General features: G+C 37.8%; 1 pseudogene; it reads left to right on the plus strand.

Annotated features, from left to right (window-relative positions):
* Nucleotides 1-5,902: 5,902 nt before the first annotated feature.
* On the plus strand, nt 5,903-11,683 carry LOC116665536 (annotated as a pseudogene).
* Nucleotides 11,684-21,404: the final 9,721 nt, after the last annotated feature.

Below are 21,404 nucleotides of genomic sequence, written 5' to 3' on the forward strand. Positions count from 1 at the left end.
TTAAGAATTCTGACCTGTAGTAATAAAGTTATTAATGTATTTATAAAACTCTTTATGAAATATTAATATCAAAAAATTCTAGCAGACTGGCCTTGAACTACAGGGTTAAAATTATAATGAAGCCACTGGACTGAATGACACCTGAAAGAGATGTCAATTACTTTTATTACATCAAAGGGAAAGATATTATTGATTTACTTTAAAAGTTGCTGATTTTTTTGTACACTTTTTGACCTGCAAAATGGCAATGTTATGTGGTTCAAATGTGTGACTCTATGAGGGCGTTCACATAGGTTGAGTTGAGTCATGGGAGCCTTCTCTTTGGGATTGGTCAGGTTCCCATGTGTCAGGGGGGATGTGAGTTGCAGTGCCTCCCACCCAGAGTCAGACAGCCCCACACAATACACGCCAGGGCTGTCTCTTAACTGACCTGTCCAGCGTGGAGAGATTCCCTGCTGACTGTCTGATTACCCTGATTATGACGCTCATGTGAACAATGAAAGCATCTCAGAGAGTAATTCCTGTTGTTCCACTGGCCTGCATTGACTTCTCACCTTTCCTCTTCAAGTTTAATTCTGAGATACTGTTGGGCCTGACAAAAGATTTGCATCTAGATGGAGGGAGAGATAAAAGGGCATGCGTTCTGCCAAGGTGAAAGTCAAACTGTGAGGGCAGCTCCACACTTGAACTAAACGTTTTCTCCCAGAGGAGTCCTAGCAGATTACTTTCTCCTGTATCTTGAGATGCATTAAGCACTAAACAATGCTGACTGGCATAATGATTACCTTAAGTGCCCCAAGTGTTAGATCCTCCATATTTTAAGTAAGAATTCTATTTACTACAAAGTTAGGTGATGTGTGTTGACCTTCAAACCTTCTTTCAGACATTATTTCATCTTTTAAGGTATTTTGTGAGCTTCCCACATTTACACTGGAGCAGTGTTGCCAGAATATAGCACCAACTGTATTATTACTGAAGTCATAAACTTGACCCTAAGAAACTACTTCAGGCAGATGTCTTTTAAATGTAAGAGTTTATCTGAGATAGTTTCAGCAATGCATTTCATCAAATTAAAAAGTCGAGCCCTTCACCATAATCATGGAGCCATAAGAATAAACCAGATTGAATTAAATCCACAGTTCTGTGTTATGCTGCCACACTCCCCTGTTGAATTATTCACAATAGTTTTAAAACTATAAACCAAATATTAAAAGTAATGCAAGTGTTATTTTCTTGTTTTCTTTACCTGTTTCCTAGTTTTTTTGAAACTTAACATAATTTTCCTCCCCAAATCATATTCCATTTTACATTTGAACTGAAATCCCAATTTCTCCAAAAATGCACATATACTGCATACTTTCTAAATATGCAAAAACAAAACAAAACAAAAAAAATAAAAATAAATAAAAGGGCAATTAATTTTCAATTTATAATCACTTAAAATATAATTTTCTCATTTAATAATGTATAATATTGAGTGATTCATTATAAGAAAAGAAATTGTAAGGAAAATAAGTTATAATTCTCCACGTATTTTCTTTCAATATAAATATTTTTTCCAAGTATTAGTCAAAATCTTTCTTATTTTTTTAAAAATATGTAGATGTTTTATTTTATTATCAATTCTTTGTGATAAAATCTACTTATATTCCACTTAACATATAAAAATATAGTATTTACATCTAGAATCGGCAATCATCTAAATATAACTTTATCAAAATATATCTGAAGTATGAAATCATGGCTACTTTGTTAATCAAAATCACTAACATGCTTTGTCTTTTAAAGTCAACCTATGTAGTTAATGTTAAATTAAATTTTTTCTTGCTCAGAAGCCTATTCATTTTATTCAATTTTCTCATATACTCTGCATTCTAAACCTCAGTGAAAATGATTATGTATATAATAGGCTGTCTTTTATAAAACTAGCTATTTTTGATGAAGCAACTTATTTTATTTAACAAACACAGTGTGGTGAAATTTGTTTAGCTTATTTTTTCCCTCCTTTTGAATAGTAATTGCAAAATATCTTAGTAAAATTAAAATCAGTAAAGCTTATGGAATTCTTTCAATAGTTAGATTTGAGACAAGTGATAATCTACAGTACTATATTTATCTGTGGATAGTAGTCAATAAAATTTTTAAAACATCAAATTTATGGATATATTTCAGGAAAGTATATTTAAGAGATAAATTTCCCTTGCTAAATTAAGGCCCCCTTTGACAATGACAGAGTTGTATGTTTTCATTCATGTCCAGTTCCTGCTTTGTTGGACATTTTTAAGGAGAGAATTTCCTGGAATTTAGTTTCTTCATGAATTCTAAGAGCAACACCTGTGTCATATATATCTTTGATTTTTACCATATAATTGAAGATAAGGAATTATATTTGAATATGGAAGAAAATGAGAAGACAATGTTAAGTGCATTTTCTTTGAATTGGTCAAATATCCTGGGTTGAGCTGAAGGTTGGGTAGCATATCAGGTATATAAATGCATATTCTTAATCTTAGCCGCCTTACATAGATATTAGTGGATGCATTTCTAGTAAAACATCTGTATGTCATCTTAATTTCCATCTTCACTCTTTGTTCCCCTTATACCCACCATTTTACTAAATTAATTTCACAGAAATAGAACCAAAAAAAGTCTACAATTTATATGGAATCACACACACACACACACACACAACCAACATATACAAAGCAATCTTGAGAGAAAAAGAACAAAGCTGGAGGTAACACACTCCTTGATTTCAAACCATATAACAAAGCCATAGAAATCACAACAGCATGGCATTGACAGAAAACCAGATACACAGATTAATGAAACATAATTGAGATTCCAGAAATATAGCCAAGCCTATACAGACAATTAATTTAGGACAAGGCAGCAAAGAATGTACAATGGAAGAATGATAGTCTCTTCAATAAAGAGGATAGCTGCGTGCAAAAACTATAGAAGACTGTATCACATCATACAGAAAAAAAAATAATAATTCAAAATGGAAGGTTTGAATGTAAGAACTGAAACCATAATACTCTTAGAAGAAAACATAGGCAGGGCAGTCTTTCACATGGGTCTTAGCAATATTATTTCTAGATATGTCTCCTCAGGTAAGGGAAACAAAAGCAAAAATAAATAGACCTGACTACTTCAAACTAAAAAGCTTCTGCACAGCCAAGGAAACCATCAATAAAACCAGAAGACATCCTACTGAATAAGAGATGTTTTTTGCAAATTATATATCCCATAAAGGTTTAATGTGAAAAACATCCATAAAACTCATACAAATCAACATCAAGAAAAGCTTAACAACCATATTAAAATATGGGGAGAGGACCTGAATAGACTTTTTCCCAAAGAAGTCATAAAGATAGCTAACAGGCACATGAAAAGATGCTCAATATCACTAATCATCACGGAAATGCAAATCAAAAACACAATGAAAAAAAAAAAAGCATAAATACAAAACAGAAATAGACTCATAGACATAGAATACAAACTTGTGGTTGCCAAGGGGGCGGGGGTGGGAAGAGACAGACTGGGATTTCAAAATTGTAGAATAGATAAATAAGATTATACTGTATAGCACAGGGAAATATATACAAGATCTTATGGTTGCTCATAGAGAAAAAAATGTGACAATGAATATACATATGTTCATGTATAATTGAAAAATTTTGCTCTACACTGGAATTTGATACAACATTGTAAAATGATTATAAATCAATAAAAAATGTTAAAAAAAAATAAAAAAAAACACAATGAGGTATCACCTTACACCTGTCAGAATTATTATTATCAAACAGGCAAGAAATAATGTGCTGGTGAGGATGTGAAGAAAAAGGAACCTTCATACACTGTTGGTAGCAATGTGAATTGGTGCAGCCACTATGGAAGATAGCATGGAGATTTTTCAAAATATTAAGAATAGAAATACCATATAATCTAGCTATATCACTCATGGGTATTTATCGAAAGAATGTGAACATATTAATCTGAAAAGGTATCCGCACCCCCATGATCATGGTGGCATTATTTACAATACCCAAGCATGGAAATAGCCTAAGTGTCCATTAACAGCTGGATGGGTCAAGATTATGTTTTATGTGTGTATGGTTTATTACACACACACACATACACACACAAAATAGATTCACTGTTTAGCCATTAAAAAAATGAAATTGTGCCACTTGCAACAGCACAAATGGACCTTGAGGATATTATACTACGTGAACTAAGTCAGAAGGAGAAAGACGAATACTGCGTGATTTCACTTATATGTGAAATATAAAAAGTAAACAAAGAAACTAAAAACAAAATGAGTAATCCAAGCAGAATGAAAACAAACACATAGATACTGAGAACAGAGTAGTAGTTACCAGAAGGGAAGGGGCGAGGTGAGAGAGCCAAATGGGTAAAGGGGATCACCTGCATGGTGATGGATAAATTTATGGTGGTGAGCACACGGTAGTGTAGACAGAAGTAGAAATAGGAGGTTGCACATGTGAAGTGTGTATAGTGTTATAAAACAACGCTATTTCAATTAAGAAATAAATTAGTCCCTATCAATACTAAAAATGAGGGTCCATATCTCTGTAGGACACATATTTTAAAGAAATACACAAAAATGTAAACATTATTTTCACTCCAAATAAACCCAAATGCAAAACGATAGTTATCCCTGAATGACACTCACACCCCCCCCCCCCACACACACACATAAAAAATCAGTTCTTAAAACATCTTAGTTACATCTTTTTATTCATTTCTTGGCCACTTTGGCTCAGGCCCTATATTTCCCTTATTTGAATTTACTCCCACATTTACTGCTACCAAAGTAATCTCCCCAAACTACAACTTTGAACTCAACATTTCCTTACCTCATAATTTCTTTTTTTTTCTTATCTCATTTTTCTTATCTCATTTCATTCATACTCTTTTCATTCTCTTTTTTTCTCCTTTTTTACATGTCTACACTGCAGCCAAGTTTTTTTGGGTTTTTTTGTTTGTTTGATTTGTTTGTTTGACTATGCATGCCCTCAGTTTATTGACAAGGGTTTTCTTTATCTATAATTTCTCCTCCTCTATGATTTTTCAAAAAATTACTAATATTTCATCACCTAAAATTTAGGCTTTGAATCAATGAGTTCTCCCTCATAATTTTTTTTTTCAGATTCTCTGATGGAAATGATGTTCCTCAAGACTCAAGTTTAGCATTTCTTTGCATATCTGTTTTAAAAGGCTTTTTGTTAAATTACTGATTTATTTATGCATATGAGTTTTCTTCTACTCATTACTTAGCATACTTTTTTGTAGTAAATCCATGACTTTACCCCGATTATACTCAGGCATACAGTGTTCTCAGTACATATTTTTGATTGATTGAATTAAGGATAGGAAATGGTTTATAATTTTATTGTACTCCATTTAATTTTACATTTATCTCCTTGTGTAGCAAAGTGGAGTCTCTACATCAGAGCTGAGTGTAAATGTATACTTTTCTCATTGAAAATTTAATAAAATATTTATTTTATCTGAAACTTGAGAGTAAAGACATTTCATTTGGATTTTTCTCATTTTACTGGTAATCATATGACATATAACTTAAATCTCTCCATTAAGAACAAATCACACATTTTTGAAGAAAAATAAAGTTATTAATTTGTAAGCATATACATGGCTTTTGGGAATCATAGTTGTCAATCTTTAAGAGATTGTACTAAAATAAACAAAAGACTGGTATTCTCAGTACTCTTTAGAATAATCTCAATTCTTATTTACACATAATCTTCAAAGTGTTAAATGTTAAAAGAAATTTCTTCTTAACTAAGCATGACTCGAAGAGTTTAAACCATTTAATCAATATATATTTCAGTATTACTAAACCTGATTAACAATGAGCAGAAACAAAAGTGTTAGGCAGTTAGATAAGTGGGAGATCCTGACAGATAAGGTGGAGGAGAGGGAGGATGGTCCAGAAGATGGCGGTCAGTATGCTTGCCTCAGCATAAGGAGCATTACTTCCTCTAAACGAGTGCCAGCAAGAAACTGGTTGAGACCAGATGGCTGCGACTGTGCAGCAGTGATAAAGACCTAACTGGAGATGACCCAGTGCTCATTGTAATATAATTATGATTGTGGTTTAGGCCCCCTCTCTGTGGGCTTTTCTGTGTGCATCATGAGTAAGGACATGCGCAAAAGAGGACGAGCATGACTAAGCGCTCCAGAGGCAAGAGCCGTCAGTCAATCAAGAGACCACCTCTAAGTGAGGGTGTAAGAGAAGGGGGCAAACAAAGACCACTGCTATCTGCCCTTGGGTCACCCTGCCTCCCTTGCTTACAGGTGTGCCTTCCCTTTGCGAATAAAATCTTTAAAGTCTTTGGCTACACAACACTTTTGTCTCCCATATTAATTCTTCTCTTTTGAGTGAGACAAGAACCAATGATTTCCCCTTTCTGGGTAAAAAATATAATCTCAATGCGTAATTAGACCATTATAAAAATATGCAGGTACATTGGTAGATTTCCCTAAATACATTGTAGATAATACCTTTCAGAAAAATCAGCAAATAAAATCTTTTATTTTGATTTCTTCCAGAAAACATTCAGAAAATAAAGACAATCTTATACATAATTGCATAATCTTAGTTTTGCTGTTATATTTATGAAAATATCTTGTTTATGCAGCCTTGTTCTACAGACTCTCTTTTAAATTCTGGTGAAGTTCACATGAGTTTTCAAGAACTCTCTGTTTTCTCTGGATTTTTAAAAAAAAATTACCAGTATTAACCTTATAAGGAAGTCAAAAAGGCAGTCATCATTGATTTGTTATGTTGAAAGTGGAGCTCCCAAGATTAACTCTTGTGATCTAAAAGAGCTTTCTTCTTAACCTCCCACAGAGCCTAAAACCTGGCTTTTAGAGAATTACATTGTGGCAGGGCTCTTCTTTTATCCCGCATCGTGTTATTTCAACAAGTCTGTGTGTGTGTAACAGCAGGCGAAGTGAAGGCCTCTGAGGAAAAGCCTTGTTAAACTCTGCGTATCTTTCAGGGAAGTGGTGGGCGCCCCATTAGGGGCCACTGCCCACTTGCCTGGTTACTGTGTGGACCTGATCCCTGCGGTCCCTGCTCCCATCTGTGTCACATGCCTCTTTAAACTGGTGAAGAGCTAATTAGACCTTTGTAAAAAGGTTATGAATAAGTATCCCCAAAGGACTACAAAATAAGAGAATCAGGTTTTGTGTGTGTTTAAATGTTTATGTTTATAACCTTGCTAAATCTTGTTTTGGGCACAGGTAGGCAAAAAGTATACTAACTGAGTAAATTTATAGGGCGTATTCCGTTTCCCCTAATGTGCCTTGGTGTTCTTAGTCCATTGGGAGTTATACTTTAACCTTATTTTATTCATTCTGTTACTCGCCCAAAAAAGTAAATACCCCAGTTCTTGTCATACTCGAAAGATGAGTTTATAGTGGAGAGATGGTGAATTGCGTGGTGAAAGATTTTAAAAGATTTATTCAACAAAGGAAAAGTACACCTCCAAGAATGGGAGGTGGGCTCACCCACGGGAGGAAAAGTGGTGGTCTCTGTTTGCCCCTTCTTTTATACCTCACTTAGAGGTGGTCTTTTGATTGATTGATGGCTCTTGCCCCAGAATGCCCAATCATGTTTCTCCTCTTTGGGCATGTCCTCACCCATGGTGCACACAGAAAAACGTATGGGAGGGGGCCCAAACCACAATGCTAATTACATTATAATGAGCATTGGGTCATGTCTGGTTAGGTCCTTGTCACGACCTCACAGTTGTAGCTGTCAGGTTCTAACCAGTTTCTTGCTGGCACTCATTTAGAAGTAAATTCTCTTTATGCTGGAGGTGAGCATAACATTATCTTCCAGACCATCCTTTGTCTCCTCCACTTATCTGCCTGGTGTCCCCCGCTTATTTAACTACCTAACAGGTCCATCTCATGTTCCTCTCCTTCTGAAGGACTCACCTTCTGGAGAATTAGTAAGAGTCAAGAAACAAAATCCTCTTCATTCTCAGATTTCACCAAATTTCCCTAGAAGTTGTGTCATATCCTTGCCCCTTTGACAATAAGGCTTAAAGGAAACCAGTCACAAAGACTCTCAAACCCTCCAACAGCATCTACATCTATTATATATGGTTTTTAATTTCCTTTTTCCCTTCACAGTCTTACAGATTGTCCTAATCCTTAGCTAAGAGAAATGAGAATTACACCAACATGCATTTTTATAAACCCAAATTAGAGAATATATTTGATCTATTGATATAGAAGAGCTAAAATTAAGAGATGCAAAATATTATCCCACAAATAATCATTAAAACCATCAGGAAGTTCTTCAGGGAGTTTATAAAGACAGAAATGACTATTTTTTCACCATTTTTCTCATGCTTCTGTGACAGTAAACCCAGAGTGCCTTCATTGCTGCTTGATATAAGACTTATGAGGAAAAAATTAGTAAGAAATAAAATCACATCTATTCATAACTGCAGTTAAAGCTGGTTACTAAAATAGCATGTGTTTGTCTCCATTCTATTTTCAAATCCTACTATTATGATTATTATAGAATAAAACTAGTATAAATGGATAAAGACACGGAGAATTTTGAGATGACCACAATAGATGAGTGATGTCAAATTAACTGTTTATGATGCTCTGCAGATGGATGTGTAATAGCTGACTTAGGATTAAAGCTTGTTCTTTTTTTCTAATGAGAATATCAAGAAAGTCAAAGTATATAAAATTATGTCAGAAAATTCAAGAATGTCTTAAGTATTTAAGCAATGGTGTCTTTGGAAATGCATCATTTAATGGGACTAAAAAGATGAGAATTGGTGGGAAGATAATTTAAGTTATATTTGGATTCCAAATGCACTTTCTCCAACCTGAATGCTTAGTGATGGCCCACTCCACAGTAACAGAAGACAGAATGTATTATTGTCAGTGGAGCTTCAACAAAAGAAGTCCTGAACTACAGGAAAGCATGCCGAGCTGAAAGAAGGGAAGAAAAAAATGTTGAGCCTGTAAATTGAAAGGTAAGAACCCAATGGTCTTTCTTAATTAGCTTCCAAATTGCTATCTGTAAACTTCAAACTCCTCTTAATAAAACCCCGCTTAATAAAAGAATTCCTTCTGGAAAAACTGGCAGCCCTAAAAGACAGACACTACCAACCCTAATATTTGAGAATTCTTTAACGAAATGGTCGATTCCCACTAAATCACCTTAATATTAGACACCATTAACAAACCCTATGAAAGCAAAGACTCTCTCTTAAATATATATTAAAAAAATGAGCATTCCAAAAGATGTTGCAAACGACAGAGACAAAAATACAAATAAACTAATATATAGCTGAGAAATATAGAGAGCAAGATAAAATGAAAACATGTTTATGTCATACAGCCAATATCCTCAACTATGAGACATTATACCTGTTAAACAAGAGTAGGGTGTCTTGCAAAATAAAACACAAAGCCTCAGAAGTGAAAATTATATACATAAATAATAGTAAAAGTAGGTATATTATAACACTGTTAAAATATGATAGAAAAGTTGAGTTTCATTGATGGTAACATTGGGGCCATTTCCTAAAAGAAAAAAAAAAAAAAAGAAGAGAAAGGAAAAAAATGTAAAATTGAAGACTAGAGAAGCAATAAATTAGCAGATCTGCTGGGAGGTACAATATTGAAATAATATAATCCCTGGATGAAAGAAACAGAGGGAATTATCAAAGTAATAATAAAAGACCGAAGTGCTGAAGGAGCCCACTGAGTCCACAGCAATGTGAACAAAAAGACCTCTGACAAAGCATATCATCATAACAGTTCAAAACACTGAGCATAAAAAGAGAATAAGAAATTGTCATTCCAGATTTCCAGTCTCTACAATATAATATTTTGAGAGGATCTATTCATTGTTTGCGTGGATAATCACTTGTCTTCCCTGACTGATAGTCTTGTGCCAGAGGGCTCTACTGGAAACCGATCCAATATGCAGGATAAATTAATTCTTACCTTGTGCTTTGGGGTCACCACTTTGGTGGTTGTTTAGATAAAATGCTCTGCTAGCTATGTTTTCTCGGGCTAGATTTTCGTCCTGAAATTTCTCATTCATTTGCATAGTGTCACAAAGCAATTTTGATTCACAAAGCTACTTTTATCTAAAGTTTATGCCACAGTTTACTATTTTTCAATATTTACTGAGCATCTCATCAAGACTAACCCATTGGTAATGTGTATCTGTCAGTTCCAAACTCCTAATTTATCCCTTCCTCACCCTTTCCCCTTTGGTCACCACAGTTTGTTTTCTATGTCTGTGAGCCTATTTTTGGTTCGTAAGTAAAATTTGTATCATTTTTTTTAGATTCCACATATAAGTGATATCATATGGTGTTTGTCTTTCTCTGTCTCACTTCACTTAATATGACAATTTCTAGGTCCATCCATGTTACTGCAAATGACATTATTTTATTTCTTTTTATGCTTGAATAATATTTAAGTATGTGTGTGTATATATATATATACCACATCTTCTTTATCCAGTCATCTGTTAGTGGACTTTTAGGCTGTTTCCATGTCTTGGCTACTGTAAATAGTGCTGCTCTGAACACTGGGGGCTGCGGGAGGAGATCTGTCAACTTCAACTGCCGGAAGCTGGTGGCCTCAATGCCACTGTTTACCAACGCCGACCCCAACTTTGTCACAGCCATGCTGACCAAACTCAAGTTCGAAGTCTTTAGGGGGACTACATCATCCGCGGGGGCACCGTCGGCAAGAAGATGTACTTCATCCAGCACGGTGTGGTCAGGGTGCTCACCAAGGGCAACAAGGAGATGAAGCTGTCCAACGGCTCCTACTTCGGGGAGACCTGCCCGCTGACGCGGGGCCGGAGCACTGCGAGGTGCGGGCGGACACCTACTGCCGCCTCTAATCGCTGAGTGTGGACAACTTCAACGAAGTGCTGGAGAAGTAGGATACCCCATGATGCGGCAGGCCTTCGAGACTGTCGCCACTGGCCGCCTAGACCGCATCGGCAAGAAGAACTCGGTTCTTCTGCACAAAGTGCAGCACGACCTCAACTCGGGCTTGTTCAACAACCAGGAGAACGCCATCATCCAGGAGCTCGTCAAGTACGACCAGGAGATGGTGCAGCAGGCCGAGCTGGGCCAGCGCGTCGGCCTCTTCCCGCCGCCGCCACCGCCGCAGGTCACCTCGGCCACCGGCACCCTGCAGCAGGCGGTGGCCATGAGCTTCTGCCCGCAGGTGGCGCGCCCGCTCGTGGGGCCTCTGGCGCTTGGCTCGCCGCGCCTCGTGCGCCGCCTGCCCTCCGGGCCCGCGCCTACCGCCAGTCCACCGGGCGCAGCGGACCGCACCCTACGGCGCGCCGGGCTCCCCTGCTGCGCCCCGTGCCGGGCCCGCGCTGCCTGCGCGCTGCCTGAGCCGCGCCTCGGGGCCACTGGCCCGCCTCACGGCCCTCGCTGCCCCATGGTGCGCCTGGCCCCGGGCCTGCGGCCTCGGCGCGCCCAGCCCGCAGCTCCACGCCGCGCCTGGGGCCCACGCCCACGGCCTACTGGGCCGCAGCGCCCAGCCCGGACCGCAGGGACTCGGCCTCGAGCCGCTGGACTCTGCGCGCTCACGCCTCTCGTCCAACTTGTGACCCTCGCGCGCCGCCCCCTGGGCCCGGGCGGGCCTGGCGGGGCTGCCATCCAGACCAAAGCCATGCCACTGCGCAGCCCAGGCCGCCCGCCCCCGAAGCCATAGAGGAGACGTAGGTAGTTGTAGTCGGACGGACGGACGGGCGGCCTGGGCCGGCGGACAGCCCCCTCCACCCCCTCGTCGCCCTGCGCCCACCCACATCGCCCGGCCCCCTGCGGCCTGCGTGCCTGCAAGGGGGCTCCCTGCACCTCGGTGCCTCAGTTTCCCCAACTGTGAAACCGGGACCGGGACCTGCCTGTGGCTGAGGAGATGGCTGTGGAACCCTGCCCACCTCGTCCCCGTAGGTGGACCGCGTCCGATGAGGACTGTTTTTTAAGTGCAATACTTGGCCCCCCGGCTTCCCACTGCCCCCGTCGCGCTCACGCAATAACCAGCCTGGTGCCTGTCCACACGCGTCCGCGGTGACCTCCCTGGAGCAGGCACACCTACTCCTTCAGCACCGGAGGACCGGCAGTCCTGGCCGTGCCCGGGGCCACGACATTCGTCGTGATGAATGTACTGGCGAGCCGAGGCAGCAGCACCCCCACAACCCACCATGCCCCTCTCACCCCCACACCCCCATTCCGTGCAATAAACAACAGCATTGGCGCCCGCCCAAAAAAAAGTGCGTCAGAGGGGAGCGTAGGAGGCGGTCCCGGTGCCGAGACGTGAGGGGAACCTGACGGAGGAGGAAGGGGCCCGGAGTCAAAACGTGAACCGACAATGGTGAAGCCCTCCCTGAATCCATCCCGTCAGCTCCTGGGACCCTGCCTCACTTCACAGAGGAGCCAGACAATGCTCATATCATCAAGAGCAACCCCATCGCACTGAGGGACAAAGCTAGGCCAGCCATGCAGATATTCTTCAAATGCAATGGCGAGTGGGTCCATCAAAATGAGCGTGTCTCTGAGGAGAGTCTGGAGGAGAGCTCAGGCCTCTCCATCCCACGACAGCGGAGCTCGGGCGCATCAAAGATACTCTACCCGCACCGGGATGTGTTGATGTGGTGTTCTCTCTCCTCCCTTACTCTGTTCAGAGTAGATCATCCATTATTTGTCTCAAATCAAAAATATAAAATATAAAACAAGTCCTTATCTCTATGGCCTAGTTCCTTATTTTTGTTTGTTCGGTCTTACTTTCAAACTCCCAATGTGGGCACCCCACTCCAGTCTGCTTTCTGTCCTAGCCTTTTTTCAATCTTTATTCTCTTTTTCTCTGATAGTCTCTTTTTAGCTGGGGTACAATGTACACGTTACTATATATAAAACAGATAGACAACAGGGATGCTCTAAATAGCTCAGGGAGCTATATATTGTTTCTTGTAATAGCATACAATGGAAAAGAATCTGAAAAAACAATATACGTATATGAATGGCCGAGTCATTTTGTGCTATACCCAAAACTAACACCATAAATCAACTACACTTCAATAAAAAATACAATTAAAACAAATGGAGCTGTTGGTACTTCAGGCCCCCGTAGTTGATATGGCCCTCTACCTTATTTAGTCAGTTACTACTAGGACTTCTAGTACTGTTACTGTGGGAAGAAACTCTAGCTGTGTCACCACTGTCATTCTCCCCTTCCTACTTAGTAACAAGATCCTTATTTCTGTGACAATGTGTCCAGCTAAAAGATGACATTTCCTAGCTGTCACTGCAGTTAGACAAGCTTATGAAACTTTTGCGCAATGAAATATAAACTGAGTTGGTTGTGTTGGATTTCTGAAAATGTTTCCTAAAATTGAGACAGACAGCCAAGAAACATTTTTGTTTGTTTGTTTCTGCTCTTCCTTCCGACTCTTGCCTAAAATATGTGTGTGACATACCTATTAAAGAAGTTTAATCTTTACTGAAGAACTTTCTCTCCAGGGAAACTTCAAGCCCAGAATATTTCACTGGTGAACTTTATCAACCAATTAAGAACAAAATAATATCAATTCTACCCAATTCTTCCAAATAGTAGAAGAAGAATGAACTTTCCAACTCATTTTGTTAACACGAGCATTCACTTAATAAAATAAACACAGGTACACATATGCATTAATGTGCATATGTATGAGTTATTGTCCATACTTTTATTTCCTAGCTCTACCCACTGAAGGCCCAGAAAAATTACACCAGAATAGCAATGATCATGGAACATGTAAAGATCCCAGATCTTGGCTTCTAAGTACCATTTTCCAATAAAAGGAAACATAGTTCCTTTTGAGAACTGGTTGGTTCCAGGACTGAGACAGGAAAAATACAGAGTGAGTCAGAAACATCTTGTAGCATAATAAAGGAAGTCTTCAAAAATATATGGAGGCATATTGAAAGTGCGTACTAGGCAACTTGAAAGTGAACTCAGTTGCTAAAGCCAGAATAGGTTTAGCAGCAAATTAAATAGCAATATCATCATATCCTAGCTTGCAAAATAATATCACTATCCATGGATTTGAATAATAAATAAATTAACATAGGGAGAAAAACCATCTCTCTCTTACAGAAGAATTTCAATTAATGAATAGAAGAGTAGGGAAAGTAGAAAATTACCATCAGAACACATCAGTAATCACTGTTGCAGGCAAGACCCACCAATGAATACTAAAATTAGTGAATGTGAGTTTGAGAAGAATACAATGTTCCATAAGATCAAAATATATCCCACAAGAGAAGTTTTTAATCACCAAGGGGAAATGATAACATTATGGTAGAGGAGTTGAGCAGACACCACCTTCGCAAGTGATCAAGGGTCACGTCAAAGGTAGTAAGACATCAGTAACGTGTAACATGGACCCTTTGACAGCTACGCTAGCAAGGATCACTTTGGGGACACTCTGGGAAAAAATGCATAATCTCAGTCTGATCATGAGAAAATATTTGACAAATCCAACTTGAGGGACATCTTACAAAATAACTGGCCTGAGATCTGCCAAAGTGTCCAGGTCGTGAAGGACATGGAAAGATGGAAGGACTGTTACAAATTAAATTGAACTGAGGAGACATGACAACACAATACAACATGAGATTTTGGATTGGATCATGGGACAGAAAAATTACATGAGTGGAAAAACTGTGCATCTTGGATAAAGTCTGTAGTTTAGCTAATAGTATTGTAACAATGTTATTTTTATGTGGCTTGTAGCTGCTGAGTAATTCACGGCCACCTTCCTTCCCATGGCACTAATCCCTTACCTGATCGCATGGCTTATACCACCTTGTTTATGGATTTATCCGATCTCTATCGGACACCTTGTATATGGATTCACTAGATTTCCTTTAACAGTAGGTATACAGAGTCTCAAAGATCTCCAAACCTTCACGACTGTGAAGAGTACGAGTATTCATAGGGATATGCAGATTGGCAAATCATATTAAAGAAAAAAAGTAAAGTTAAAATTGGATTAAACTCTCAATGCTTACAAATAAAAGCTTGAAAGAATAATATACTTATGCTATTTCAGGTACTAATAATTTATTTAAACCACATACATTAGTGAAATGAGCAGAATGAGTAATAACAAGACATGCAATTTTTGGAAATGTCCTATGCAAAATAAAATATGTGTGAGCAGAATATATTTTACAAGTTATATATATATCGCATTTCAAATAAGTAATGAACTCAAATTCAAATGCAGAAATTTAGTCACACTAAGTATACAAAGGTATCACTTCTCATTGACTCATTCAAAATATAGTATTTTGGTGACTCTATGTCACTAATCTGGCAGAGAGGAGGGTAGACAGAGGAATGGATTTCAAAGGGACACAAAGATGCTTTGGGAAGTGATGAAAAAGTCCTAATTATGGTGTTGGTGATGGTGTAGTGATGATTAATTCTCATCAGTCTATATACTTTAAATGTGTGCCATTTACCATACTTTCATATGCTTCAAATAAAGTTGTTAAACTAAAAAAAAAGTACTGAAATGTCTGACTATTTAAGAAGACATAAAGAAGAAAATGACTTAAATACTAGCCACAATAAATCATAGTCCAATTGGTGAGATAGACAAATATTATATATTTATGAAGTTAAGGGCAATGGAAGAGCAATGCATTTGGCAGTAGAGTGGTGCTTACCTTCCTGGAAGATTATAAATTGATTCTTAGGGGAGTAATTATCTGTGGAGACCTGTTGATGAGAAGGGCTTCCCTTGGCAGAGGAGGAGGAGCTGTTGGGAGAGTGGAGGGAGAGAATTGTAACAAAGGAAAAGCAAAATCAAAGGTATGCATGTAAAAACTACATTTTTTTGTGTATGAGAAACTATAAGAGTAATCTGGTTTTCTCACAGATTGAAGGGAGTGGCAGAATATTAGGGCAGAAGATGGATTTCAACCCTGGGCATGGTTGATGTTGCATGCCGTGTTAAATAGCTTTATGGAGTAAGTGTTGTGGTCCATTTGAGATTTTTAGACCTGGAAGAGACTTGCAAAATGCTTCCCTTAGATCCTCTTAGGGGCTACTAGAGGACGTGTATGAAGTGTCCAAGAATGGACGCAAAGAAAGACAATATTTAGAACCAGAATACTGACACTTGGGAAGAAGAAAAATGTGCTTCTTTAAAATAAAGTAAAAAACAAAATGAACACTATTGGCAGTTGGTTTAACGTGGTGTCTTGGGGAAAGAAAGGGAAGAGATTACTTCTAATAAGGTAACTAGCAAGGAGGATTTGACACTAACATATAGTAAAAAAAAAAAAAAAAGAATAATGTATTTGGAGAAAGGCAGGGAAATGAGTAAGTTTTAGACACTGAAAAAATGTGGATTTTTGTGAAAGAATCTGTGGGAAATATGTAGGAAAAAAATGATAACCAGGTCCTAAATTCAGAGAATGAGAGGGTCTGACTTGATCTAGGTGGAAAGAACTCATGCCAGGAAAGCAGGGACAGAGGGCAATGGGCCAAAGAGTTTACCTTCTGGAAACAGAAGTGCTTCATTCAAACAAAGACACTGAACCAAAAATCCTTCTATTTTCCTCATAGGTCTTGAGATGCAAGTTTTCTCTAAGCATTAAATACCAAGAAGCTTGACATCCAAATGACTGCTCAAGAATAACAGTTGTGTAATGTTTTATGGCTTAATTATCTCTACTGAAATTTTACAGTTGGTCAATATCGATCTAAAATTGTTATTTTTTTTTTACTGTCCCTATAATCTGTTAATATTAATTGTAAGTAACTTCTATAAAGATTGGTAAAATGCCTTGGGCAGTAAATTATGGATTATAAATAAGGTAAATTACTTAATAAATAAAATATAAATAAAAGAAAAAATGGTTAATAAACAAATATTCATTGCTGGATTTAGTTGACACATGCATAGTGTACTCTTGTCCGTGTTGAATTTTGCCAAACCTGCAAAATAAAACTGAATCAGCTTATACTTATTTTATTTTTTAATTTTTAATTATTTTTCATGGGAGGAAGGTAATTAGATTGATTGATTGGTTTAAAATTATTTATTTAATTACTTACTTACTTATTTACTTAATGGAGGCACTGGGGATTGAACCCAGGAACTCATGCATGCTAAGCATGCACTCTGCCACTGAGCTGTACCCTCCTCATATACTTATTTTAATAGAAGTCAAATCATCGTGCTGTTATTCATCAGTGACAAGTGGCAAAGATACAGGACTACATCTATAGTATGTGTTCAAGAAAAATCAGTATCTGTGAAATAAATAAACAGAATTCCCTCCATAGCCTCTTCTCCTTCCCACAATCCAGTGCCTGCCTCAAACTTGTTCGGGTGTCTCTGAGCATCTGGGTAATTAGAGAAGATGGTGAGTAGTTAAGCTTTCAGACACTTGACAATGGTTTTTGCTCTCAGGATGCCACCAGCCTCAGGCCAGCTGTGCTCCACCTGGCCTTTTCCCTCTTTATATTCTAATCAAGTCGAAGGCAGGACCAGCCCCAGGTAAAAGATTTTTTTTAAATGCTCAGTGTTTTAAGCACTATTTTTTTTAAATGAGAAAATACATTCAGAACAGTGTTTTGTTTTGTTTTATTTTTCCTCCCAGCATTAAAGTCTGAGAAAGTCACTTTTCCTTGGTGTTCTCTGGTTGAGTGAAGGTGAAGAGGTTTGCGTTTTTTTCGACATTAATTCTTTCATCTTGATATGAGATGGGTTCTCTGTAAGTCTGTACTTTTGGGAATGCTCTGAATTTTGTATTCTGTTGTTGACCTAAACTGAATAAGGTTTTAAACTTGAAATTGGCATCCCTTGGATGGGCATCCTCCAAATATTTGGGTAACTGGAGTTCCTCTCCTCAGAAGGTTTTCTCTGGAGAAAAGAACAACCTTAAACAGCTTAAGCACCTTCCAGCACAAACAACTCAATTCACACAGCTTGCACGCTAATATCACCAACTGTAAGGAAGCAGTGTGGTCTGAAAGGAGCCGGGCCAAAGGCTTTTTCAGCTAGTTTTCAGAGAATAGTCTATCCTAAAGGAAAAGGCCACAGCCTGAAAAACTGGCATAGCTTCAGTGAAGCAGCCTCTGTTCCCAAAGTCATGTCCAAAGGCATTTTCAGCCACTTTTGATTGAAAGAGTCTGATTTTGAAATCAGACCAAGGAGCCAAAGGAGGACTCACATACTGAACGAGATCTTAACCAAAAAGATGAAACCTTAAAACGGATTCCTAATAAAGCCTGGAGAGCTTCAAACACATGAGCGCATAAGCTCGGGTCCCAGAGAAAGACGTCCCTGTGAACATCAGAGCTGGCAGGGACAGCAGTGAGTGACATGGGCTCAGCTGTGGGTACCACATGTTCCTTCACCAGCCCCAGCACCTTTGGGGATCTTCTCTGGTTCTTGAAAAGGTGACCTCGAACAGACAGGCTGCAGATATTTCTCAGCAAAGATGACGTTATTTGGGATCAGCAGATAATTGCAATTGGGGGTTTGCAACCATGGAGAGCCACATGGAAGTCCCCACATATCAAGGGAAGTAGAAGACTTTTATTGTGGGGAGAAGGAAGTTGGGAGGGCTGGAGTAAAGAACCAGTCCACGGCTTTCCATTGGCTGAGTCCTTTCCAGGAAAGAGAGGAGTCTTTCTTCTTCCTGTTGGGCTCGGCTATCCTCACAGGGTGTGACAGCTCCCCCTGCTGGTCTCCTAACTCTGTTTAATTGAGGTTTCTGTTTATTAAATTTTTAGCATTCTTAGGTGCTGTGAGGCAATGAAAATCAAAAGTTGAGGTTCACCAAAATGGACAAATGCCTTCCATCTGAAATCTGTCTGTATTGTTATTTCTATGTCTCTCTAGCTACTCCACTTTCCTTAGTTTTTGGTAAGAGAACTACCTTACTTCTTCCATCTCACTCCTACTTTAGGAAGAGTTGTTTTCCATTATCACCAATACCAACAACAAAATGAAACTTTTTGCTGCTTCTTTGCAAAGGAGGTAATCCAGGTGCTTAAAGAGCCTTAATACAGAAATGAGCATTCTAGCAAATTATTTCCAATCATTCAAGTTCCAGTTCAAAGTAAACTCTTTTGTGGATATTTCACTAAGTCCCCAAATAAAATTTAATAAAATGCTCTCTGATATCTGACAATTTTTTAAAATTCTAGTTCATATGTTGCATATCATATTGTAAATTGTCTGTTCAAATATCTGAGCTTCTGTTAGATGTGTCAATTTTTTTATTCAACTTTGTGTCCCAGAGTCATGTGCTTTCTCTTCTATTTAATTTGACCATTGCTGTTCTGAAGAGACCTTGCATTATCACAAATTTTGAAATTAAGTAACAGTTTCAATGAAAAACAACATTACTTGTATCAATATAAAGAAGCTGTTGCTGCCTATCTTTTTAGATTCACAACACCACAATTACCTTTTTTTCTGTAGAAATGTCAAATTTTATAGCAATCTTTATTCTGTTATTTGTTGAATTTAAAATGAGAAATGATTTGATGGAAATCGAAAAAAAGTCTGATATTTTTCACTTGACCTTTTCTGCATACTCTCAGAGGTAACTTGGTCTTCTTAATCACCTTTGACCTTAACCTTGCATTTGCTTTTCAGGAGAGTTTATAACTGTAATATGTAAATGAAAAAAGAGACAAAGGAAATAGAAGAACCCCCTTTCACTAGAGCAGTCTGTGGCTCAAATTCAGTAGTGAGTTGTTACGCTTTGTAAGTTACAGCTTTAGTTATAGTTGTATTGTCCTCATTATAACCAATAGCAGGTCTTGTAATGCAAGCCCTCCCCCCTTAGCAATAAATCATGCTCTCTCCACTTTGTGCAATGAAACATCACAATTTGAAGAAATAATTCTACAGTGCTACGCTAGTAGTGGTTGCTTAATTTATGACTGTTCAGTGAATGATGATCTTAAAAGGATTCGTGAAACTGCATTTCAGCCAATTAGAAGTCAAAGGCAACTATTGTTATTGTACAATAATAACATTTATGGTGTACTTTTATAGTTTAGGGAACATTTGTGGATTCACACAGGACACATTGTCATTTTCAATCAACTAAGTATGAACAGATGTAATAAAATGACGAGGCCTAAGGGATCTCTGTACATGACATGGAAAAAGAGGAACTCATTGGCAAAGGTATGAGAGTCTTACTATGCACAGATGATATGTCCAAGGATTCTGGATTCCCGTGTTTTGGGGGTTATATCAGATTTGGAGACATGATGATTTTTAAGCAGAAAGAGCAATGTTGGAGCATGGGATATATTTATATATCAAAAATAGTATGTTCTGGCTTAGTTGTCAACTGTTAAGGTAAATATTACACTGATTTTGATCCAAAAATAGTAAATACAATGTTAATTTATAATCAAATGTCTTAACCTTCTGGAGTCATAATAATCTAAGACAAATACAGGTGCAATAAATCTACAAACATCAGGAAAGATCTGTGAATTGGATATGTCATTTTATATACAGTGCTCAAATGCTCACAGACATATTACCATGTGATTTCTACTTAGGAACTAATTAAATTCTCAATCTGAATTCCTTGGTAGTTCAATTTTTATTTTTGATATTTTTCCATTGGATTATAACTCTTTCTACCAATAACAGCTTGAGTTTGTTTTTTGTTTTTGTTTTTTTTTGGAATTGCACCTGATGCTACAGGTACAATTATATAAAATATAAAGTTACCATGTGCTAAAAACTTATAATCTAAAGGAAATCCTGGCTAAATCAGTTCCGGTTTTCTCATTATGACTTATTTCAACAAACTAAAGGTTGTGATTTTCTAAAACTTAATTATAAACATATATGCATTTAGAATTATATCCATATATTTATCTTTAAAGCACATATTTATTTTTATCATATGGTTAATCTTTTTATCAATATCCATTAGAAAGTAAGTTTTATAAGGGGAAGTAATCCTTGCTAAGGACATTATAGGCACATAGATATTTCTTGAATGGATATCTTTATAACTATCAATATTTTAGTGTAATACTTTTATATATTCATTATAGATTTCAAAATACTTATTCTGTTAGAGTTCAAGATACAAAATCTTTCTCCAAATATTATATTTCATACATTCTGAATATCTCTGCATTTGATTTTTTCTTGAGCTCCTATCCACATATGTGTCAGTACTTATATAAAAGCATCATGTATTTTAACTTCTTTTAGAATCACATTCCTTAGATAATACCTCCTTTATAATTTTAAACACTCATAATTCATCATGGAAATTCAT

Source organism: Camelus ferus, chromosome 8, assembly GCF_009834535.1.
Source record: "Camelus ferus isolate YT-003-E chromosome 8, BCGSAC_Cfer_1.0, whole genome shotgun sequence".
NCBI lineage: Eukaryota > Metazoa > Chordata > Mammalia > Artiodactyla > Camelidae > Camelus > Camelus ferus.